Source organism: Gordionus sp. m RMFG-2023, chromosome 3 (assembly GCF_954871325.1).
Source record: "Gordionus sp. m RMFG-2023 chromosome 3, tfGorSpeb1-WG-v2, whole genome shotgun sequence".
NCBI classification, from domain to species: domain Eukaryota; kingdom Metazoa; phylum Nematomorpha; class Gordioida; order Chordodea; family Parachordodidae; genus Gordionus; species Gordionus sp. m RMFG-2023.
The window spans coordinates 21,241,081-21,251,710 of record NC_088777.1 but is presented as its reverse complement, the minus strand read 5'-3'; positions in this window follow the sequence as shown (position 1 = coordinate 21,251,710).

Here is a 10,630-nt window from a genome sequence, read left to right as displayed (position 1 = left end):
AATAATAACCTTTATATCTTGGTAAGTATTGAGAGTTTATGTTAAGTTTGCATGAAGAGTCTCTTCCTTGTTTGTTGTTCGGTGTGCCAAATATCGTTGTCCTGTAGATCTTGTATGTGCTGTGCCAATGATATTTGGGTTCGTCCGAGTTATTGCTTTTTTATTATAACCAGTGTATCTTCTCATTGTCCATTATACAACTAATAGTTCTGTAATTGTTATCGTCATCGTCGCCGATATCGTGTGTCCAGAAAAGAAGGTCGTGGGTTAATAAGAGGAAGTTAAGTTATGTTGTTGTTGTTCAGATTATTATCATTATCAAACATACTTATTCTATTTATTGCAAGAACGTAAAGGAGAAGAACGGTTTCAATATTAATTTAGGCCATATTGTAACATGCATTGTAAATGTTCCTTTAGGTGTTTCTTGTTTTTGCTGAGTGCCATGAAATCTGCAAACGATAGGTTAATCAGGTCCATATCTTTCAAACATTTCGCCAACCAATAGTATTTAGGAGTTTTCTTCCTACCGTCAGGGCACCATTTCAAGGACGAGAATATCATATTTTCCTGGGAGTGTCTTAAGCTATGGCCAGTAATTCTTGTCTCCTCAAGGGTATGAGACGATTGATTGGTAGGATGTTGCATCTATTCCAGAGCATTGTATTTTATGTGTTGTATGGGTAATACGTTTTGGTGATTCTTCTAAGGCATTTGTTTATAAATGTCTGAATTGTGTTGATGTTACTTTTTGAGTCCTGCCAAGTCTCCAGGCCGTAGGTAAAAATGGGTACAATTAGGGACTTGAAGAGTCTTATTTTTAAATTAGTTGATATTTGGTTATGACCATAATTTCGACAGTTGATGATAGCGGAGTCTAGCATTATTCGTTCTCGATTTCGTATCTAAAAAAAGTGAGGCCTAATGATGTTATCCTGGTTCCTAGGTATTTAAAATCTGACACTAATTCTATCGTATTACTCTCATAGTTAAAAGAGTTTAAGTTACGCATCGGTATTTGAGGTGATCAGTTTGGTTTTTGTGTAGTTAACTCTTAAACCATATCCATCACAGTTATTGACAAATAATGATAAAATATTTCTTAATTTGTATTCTGAGTTGGCTAGAATACATACGTCGACCGGCATAACATAGAAAGTTTAAGAGTTATGCATATCATTATGGTGCTGTTGATCACTGTAATATGTGTTGAGTGCATATTCCTGTTTAAGGGATTTATTTAGGATATCATTCATTATTACATTAAAAATGATCGGTGAAAGGATGCATCCTTGTTTGAGGCCCCTATTTGTTTTAAAAGGTTGTGATTTCATATTTAGATACCGAGGAACTACGCTATGATTGTCGTAAATTATCTTAATTAGCGCTATCAGATGCTTATCTATTACAATGTTTTCCAACAAGGACCATATCTTATTCTGAATTATGGAGTCAAAGGCTTGACTTAAATCAATCATTAGGGCAAATATGGGGATTTATGCATTCTGGCCTTTTCCAGAATAACCTTGAGTGCCATAGTCAACTCCATAGTATTTCTGCCCTTCCTGTATGATGTGATAGCGTTAGAAAGGAACCTGTTAATGATTGGTTTAATCCTGACTAGTGTTGTTAAACGGCTCGTTTTGAGCCGATTTTTTAAAACGGCTAACTCTATTTTTTAGGCAGAAAAATATTACCTAAGCCTCGAGATTTCGATAATATATGCCTAGACTGTTGTTCCTTCTATGAGCAAAATCTTCAGATTTGTGTAATATTTTTCTGGATTAAATATTTAGTTAGCCGTTTTTAAAAATCGGCTCAAAACGAGCCGTTTAACAACACTAATCCTGACCGATATGATGTATGTGAATATTTTTAGTGTGACTGGAATCAGTGCAATACCTCTGTAATCTTTAAGGCAGTTTGGGGACTTATTTTTAGGGAAGTAGGTTTTCCTCAAAAATCCATCAAACTGGATAGTTGATTAAGGGGAGAAAAAATAAGGAGCCCTTCACACGTTTTTGGGCAAGCCGCACGTACTTGTACGCGCAACAGTCCGAGAACTGTTACTTAAACGTCTATAAGCTAATAGACAAAAAGAGATGGGCAAAACAAAAGCCTATACCCAAGAACTGCAAAAATAATTTAATTACTAGGGTGGGTGGTGGCTAATTTTAAGTTTAACATCTTTAATGTAAGCCTTAATAATTACTATCAATAATTGAGAATGTTTTAATATCAATTGAAATTAAAAATGAAGGTAAAAAGAGAAGGTAATTTATATTTATCAAATTTTTGAATTATAATTTTGAAAGTAAGGAAAGGCTCCATGATATTCTTGCCTGGACTGTAGGCACAGATGTATTTCACGAAAAGATTATGTGATGTTTGTAGAATTTGTGTCTTAAGTAAGACCATAAAGACCTTAAACGCAATAGAGGTGAAAGCTATAGCCCTATAATCTCGAAAGTTGATGGGATTAGGGATCTTTGGAAAATTGTACATAGTTGATAGGTTGCAATTTTTAGGAGTTATCCCAGAAGACCATACCTTATTAAAAATAATGGGCAGAAAACGTGGTATCACGTCTGATGCAGCTTTCAGTTGTTCTCCCATTATATTGTCCGGTCCAGGACAGTTTCTTTAGGGCAGCAGATATCTCAGCCAGTGTAAAATGGGAGGCAGATTGAAAGGTAGTATATTGTTCCGGAAAAATTATCATGGGTTTTCTAGATTCAAAGACATTCATATAATAATCAGTCCATAGGGACATTTGATCATCCTGATCTTATATAACTTTGTTGTTCTCTAACCGTATCGACGGTAATTTTAAAAAAAAAATAAAATAAAAAATTTGATTTGCAGAAATTATTGAGTTTGTTATAGTCTACCTCCTCTCATATCTTCATCAACCTCAAAGACTTTCCTAGCTACGAAGATTCTTCTATCACTCTTTAAGGACCTCTGGATGGTTTTCCATAGTTCTCTATCAAAGTAATTTGTGCAGCGAAGCTCCTCAATCATCATTGAAGTTGTCATTGATATCCATTCATTCCTAATCGGGGCATTGTTATTTGTTAAGGCCCTGCTCACTTCCTGAAAATCTTTTTTAAACATTAACCAGCATTCTTCAACTATTTTAGATAGGGCTATGTCCTCAAATCTAATTATCTTTTATACAAATTATGGTTAAACCTATCTCTAATTTCTGGTATTTGTAGATTTCTAATATTTTGTTTACTAATTATATTTATTGGAAAGTTAAATATTATAAAAATATAAAATTCTATAATATAAAGTAAATATATTCTATTTGTTTATCTGGACAAAAATTCTATAAAAGTTATAATATTCTATAAAAAATTATAAAAAATATATTTTATGAAACAGAAATAATAAATATAAAATGAAAATGTCTGTCATAAAAATAAAAAATTTAATAGAATAAGATAAATTTAATAGAATAAGATAAAATTTAATAGAATAAGATAAAATTTAATAGAATAAGATAAAATTTAATAGAATAAGATAAAATTTAATAGAATAAGATAAAATTTAATAGAATAAGATAAAATTTAATAAAATAAAATAAGATAAAATAAAATTTAATGGAATAAGATAAAATTTAATAGAAACTATGAAGTTATAAGAGGGTGAAACTATACCTGATCTGTAAGTTTCATAATAAGTTAATGAATATAGCAAAGAAAGAAGTAAAAAATATAAAGATATAAAAGGTGTACCTTCCAGATAATTTATAAAAATAATCATTATTATTAAAAAATATTATATAATATTAAAATTAATTATTATTTGTTAAATCATCTATAATAAAAATTAAAATAATATCAAAATAAAGTTAAAATAAAAGGGCTACTAAATAAAATAAAGATATTATAAGTAAAGTATCATATCAACATTAAAAGAAAGCAACTTGTGACTAAAATTAAGGAAATCATCATCATAAAAAGAAAGCAACTTGTGACTGAAATTAAGGAAATCATCATCATAAAAAGAAAGCAACTTGTGACTGAAATTAAGGAAAATCTAGGTAATTTTGTCCAACCTCTAATTTCATCTAGTATTGATATAAAGGATACTAACTCATTGTCATAATTTAGTTGCCTTTACATATTGAAATTATTTAGTGGTTTGGCAGTAATAATGGAATTCTTAAAATTTTAATAAGTTCGTATCTAAAATATAAAATAAAATCATCAAAAACAAATAACCTCCATGCTATCAATGTCAGGGGAACTTTTATCCGTTATCTGAATAACAGGTTCAAATGCTATTTAGGTCTCTTCCTTTCAAAAAATTCTTCTCATAATTTTCATTTTCAACACACGTATATCCCATTTAAAAATTTCAAAGTCAAAATATTCAAAGATGAAAATAAAGTATTTTAATAAATAAGGCTCATTGGGCTATTATCTCTAACAGGCTCTTCTAAGCCTTCAGCTTCTAGAGTATTATTAAGGATATCTAATTTTCTCTTACTTATTTATGGCTTTAATGCATTTTGATAGCAAAATTTTATTCTTAATAAGGAATCTTAAAAAAAAGAATATTAATGTCTTAAAATAAAAAGAGAATATTATAAAATAATAAATAAAATTAATTAAAAGAAATAACCTATGAAAAGAAATTTTTTTATCTAAATGAAAAATTAAATCCGAATTAAGATATTTTAAGATAATGTATGATATATGATGTTGGTCGTCATATTACACTTTGTAAACAACTATCATAAAATATTTGAATCGTTTTATATTCATCTATTTTAAAATAATGATTAGAGAAGAAGATAGAATATTATCTTTATCTTCGCCAGTTGATTTTCCTACAGAAGAATATAAATATAAATTTAAATTAAGTGTTTTAAATGGGAAATATTTTCAAGTCACTCAATGAGCATATTAATATAAATAGAATGTAAATAATGACACAAATCTATAAGTGGCTGTGCGGACTCGTCATTTAATTTTATAAAGCATCTAAAAATAAAGTGAAATATAAAATTTTATTATAAATCACATTTATAATTTATAATCATATTCATTATCATTTCATATTTCATATCAATCTTGCTAAACTTATAAATATTTTTATATAAATTTTTATATTAATGATTGATAATGAAATTAATGATCTATAAAAATCATCTATCAAAAAATAAGTAAATAAATATTGATAAAAAAAAAGAGATTAATTTGAACACAATAATATAATCCACATATGGGGTACCATCTTTATATGATAGTATATAGTACAATATTTAATCCACCTTTTATATGTATTTTTTAAAATTTTTACATATATGCTATAAACATAATTTTTTTTTATAAAATATAGATGATCATTATATTGCATTTAAAAAAATTCTTGCAAAAGTATCTTTGTAAATATATTATTAAATTTTCATTATTACTTAAAAAATTTAACGGGTAATAATTAGAGTCATTTATAAATAAGACAATATTTTTTTTATAAATATCAAAATACATCATAGGCGTAGCCAGGGGGGGGGAATGGGGGCAAAGGGAAATTCACCCCCCCCCCTTCAAAAATTTATCACTTTTTGTGAATATCATTTTAAGCTAATAAAATATATCCCCCTTAGTTCTCTCCCCACTCCGTGACCCTCAAAAATGTATGCATATATCTTAAACAATAATTTGAAAGAAAGAATGTAAAAGTTGATATTTTTTTAAACTAAAATATTCATCATAATTTATACATTTATGGAAAAAAGCATTTATATATATATAATAAGTGAACAAAATGTTTTTTAAGAAATGGAATATAAGCCAAAGATAAGATAAAAGTGAAATGTATTATAATTATTAATAATAGATTAATAAATAATATAATATAATATATCTGTCGTGATGACGTTGAAGAAGTGAAGTCAATTATTATTATTCATAGATACCGATTTTGTTTACTTGATTTGATACAATATATTCATCCTTTTTTAAGTTGGAAAAATCGTCTGTGAGAAAATGAATCATGTTGAATGATTTTTTTAAAATAATTTCCATCAATATCCAGAATATGAATGAAATAAATAATATGAATAAAAAATATAATTCAAGAATTATTATCTCCTCATACCTCAAATCCAAATTAATTTTATTTCATTTAATCTTTTTATTTTATAGACTCTCTCATAAATCTCTACCTAGTACCACTCACACATTGATGAAACTTGTTCTCTACAAAATATTCTACTCAAAATCTTATCAATACGTATGTCACAATTTTTTATACATACATGTATATTATCTTCTATAAACCAAATTAAGAAGAGAATCAAGTATATTCAAATATGTGTATATTCTTATCCTAAACTATTTCTAATCTCCAATTCCTATATATAACTTTTTCTTTATTTCTCCTCTCTCAAAGATCTCATCTATTTATCTATAAATTTTTCATTTTATTTCTTTTACCTATTAACAAAAAATTCTTTCATATCATTATAAATTTATATGATATAATTTTCTTATTTATTTACATAATCTTTTAATCTAATATCTTCTTTACCCTGGAACTAATTAATTTTTTTGAACAACATTTACTAAACATGTTATTTTTTTAACCTTCAATTAAATCGTCTGCTTTTTTATCATTTGCTTCCACTACCAAAATTTATTCATTTTTATTCTTCTTTACCTTCAAATATGCCACTCAATAAAAAAACTAATAATTTACTCTTACAATATTCCTGGACTTCTTAACAAAATTTCCATTCTAAGATAACACCTCGAATTAAATGATATTAATATAATAATGATTCAAGAATCCTTAATTAATAATAACATAATAAAAAAACTTAGAGGCTATTTCCAACCATTCTAATAATCAATGGGGTATAATTCATCATAAAAGATTCAATTTTAAAATTTACAACTAACTTTGTACCTTTAAATAACAGAATAGCCAGCATTACCTTGAATACCAAAGTAAAAAAAAATCTAATTGACAATGGAGGATCGTGTAGAGGCGGGGAAAGAGGGTCAAAGATTGATGAATAGGGAAATGGGAGGATGTTCAACAGTGACAAAGGAAATAGTTGGACCGAGGATGCAGGGTATAGAGAATGGAGAATTACAAAGGAAGGAGTTTCAAGAACAAGGAAGAGTAATAAATAACTATTGCTGTTGTGACCGCTGCTTACTTAATTTACTATAAATTCTCTTTGATAATTTTTCTTTATTTAACCAATAAAAAATATTATAATTTTTAAAACGAAAAAAAAATAACAAAAAAATATATTAATTCAAATAAAATGAATTCAAAAAAAAATGAATTGAAAATTTACAATTTCGCTCCCCTTTTATAGGGAAGCAATAATCATCACAAATAAATAATTAAAATTTAACAATCTAAAAATATCTTCTTTTACAATTATAAAGCGCCTAATCAAGCCTCAAATAAAAATTATAAGATAAAAATACATTTTTAGACATTATAAATTATCCCATCATAATGACTTTACAATAATTAACTTTTATAAATCTAAAAATAAAATGTTAACGCGATTAAACGAAAACATAAAATTATAAAAATAACAATGACTCACCAAATTAACTAAAACATAAAATTATAAAAATAAAAATGACTCATCAAACACAATACATACTGACTTTACCAAAAATCAAATTTTACAAATCAAAGTCTCCCAATTATGATTCCGATTATCCTTCCTTTATTTGTTCTCTTAATAATTACCTTAAACATATTAGTCCTAATCATTTCATTATTATTGGAGGTGATTTTAATATGAAGATAGGTAATGAAAATATTAACAAAATTATTGGCTTTGCTGCATTAGAACAAAATACCAATAAAAATGGTAAACTTATTTTAGACATCTGCAATAAATTTAACTTAAAAATAATTAATACTTTCTTCAAACAAAAAAATAATTATTATTTCACCTTTTTAACATCTAAAAGCCAATTAGATTTTTTCCTAACTAGTACTAAAATGTCCTCATATATCTCTCTCTTGAAACATCAACATATCCAATTCAAAACAACCTTCATACCCATTGAATAAAAAATACAATGTCAATAATTTAAATATTCCTCATTTAGCAAATAAATTCCATGATGACTTAAAACTAATATCTAATAATAACCCTTGGCATATCATTCATAACTCCATTATTAATTCGGCTAATCTACATTTAAATACTAAAACCTTATATCCGGATTGAATTAGTTCACATACTACTCAAATTATTTACTCTTTACCAGCAAAAAACAGAAAAAAACTAAAAAAGAAACCACTTATCAAATCCATATTAAATCAAATTAAAAAATCTATCAGAAAGGATAAACGGAATTACATTTCATCTAAACTTAACCTCATTTCTGAATTTAAATTTTCAAATGATTTATATAACGCTTTTAAAACGTTAAAATTTATTACCTCTCCAACGACAAAAAAAATCATAATTTGAAAGTAGGCAAGATCATAATAAAAAATCTTGCTGACCAATTAAATATCTTTATCGACCATTATAGATCCCTGTTTAATAATAAATTTCCCCATTCCAAATCTCTTTCTTCCCTCCAATTACTAACAACCACTCCTTTTCCTTTAAATAAACAAGAATTTATTACCATTATCAAAAATATGAAAAAACATAAAGCCACTTTAGATAATATTCATAATAAATTATTAAAAGCCTTTCCTGAAACCATCACTGATCTTCTTTTCCCTACTCTAAACAATATCTGGAAATCAGCGACCATTCCTCTTGACTGGTGCAAATCCACTATTATTAACCTCCCCAAAATCCCATATCCTTCTTTAATCCACGACTATAGAGGTATTACCCTTTCATTCCATTTTTATAAAATTCTTACAACCGTCATTCTAAATTATCAACATTATCGAAACCAATACTCACAAATCTATAGCTTCTTATAGAGCTGAGCGTAATACAATAGAACTTATTACAGCCCTAAAGATTAAACTCGAAAAAGCTCGTATTTTTAAAACTGACACCTTTGTTATCTCTAGACATTTCCAAAGCTTTTTACTCAGTCAAACATCAATTCTTAGGGCACATCCTTTTTAAATATAAAATTAACCCTCATTTTATTAATATTATTATGTTTATTTTTGAAAATAATCTAATTATCATTAAACATAATAATTTAATTTCCCCTTTCTTTAAAATTAAATGCGGTATTAAGCAAGGTTGTCCCTTTTTTTAAATTAAATGCGGTATTAAGCAAGGTTGTCCCCTTTCCCCTTACTTTTTGAATTTATTAATTAGCCACTTGATTAATTCATGTAATTTTATAAATGTCGATTGGTTATGCTACGCAGATGATATTTGTATTATTACCGAAGATTTTAATTACATTAAACACATTTAGCTACAATATCTTCCAATCTTCAACTCATGAACCTTAAAATTAACTTCAATAAAACCATTATTTTATCCTCCTCACCTAAATTTCAATATTATTCATTCCAAAGACTCATTAAATTATCTCGGTATTACAATAAACTCTAAGGGTTCAATTAATCCTAATATCTCATCTACTATTTCAAAAGCAACAAAAAAATTTTATTCCCTCAATAAATTCTGGAATTCAAAACTTATCTCAAACAAATTTAAAATTCATGTCTTTAAATCCTTCATCCTCACATCACTAACTTATGGAATTGAAACATGGGATAATTCCAGATCTAATCTATATAAAACTCAAATTTTTATCAACAAATCCTTAAAAAAACATTTTAAATATTAAATATCCTTATATTATTTTTAACTTTAATCTTTTGAACACTTGTATTATTCTTCCTCTCTATAGGCTTCTAACCTATAACCATAATTCTTGGTATGGCCACATCCTATACATTCTAAAACTCAACAATGTGAGTAATCTCCTTCCTAATCAATATATCTCAAAACAAATCAGATTTAAAATTTTGGCTAAATCAAGCCATTCTTGATTAATTATTCCTTTTTTTTCATTAATTCCAATAATAAATATATAAACATTATTTCATATATTTATATATAACTGTATTAATAATATTGTACATTTATTTTATTATCAATATTTGAAATAAATAATAAAAATAAAATTTTAATCAAAAACCAAATTTCTCTATCTTCTTTCACTTCTATACTTTCCTTTTTTTCCCTTCTATTATAATCTTTTATTTTTAGTTTATTCCTTTTTTAACGGATGCTTGCTGTTTCGTGAGAGGTACCGTCATTCCTCTTTAATTAAACGGGCCTAGACATTAGGGTAAATTTTATACCAAACAGTGAATGCAAATTCACTGCACTGGATGCGTCCTCTAAGGGGTGGTGGAGTGCCTTAATTGTGGGATGTCTCCCCAGTGTATAATATGATATGATACAATATATTCATCTTATTGTCAATTATATTTGATACGTTTACGACAATTACAATCGATATGATTATTACAATATCAAATATAATTTTTAAATAAAAGTAAAATATAATTATTAAACTATTGATAAAATAAAATCATAAATTAAATTTAAAAAAAAATAAAGCACAATACAGTCGTAGATTTACAGTATATCTAATTTTATCAATTATCATATGACAATCAAATAATTTTT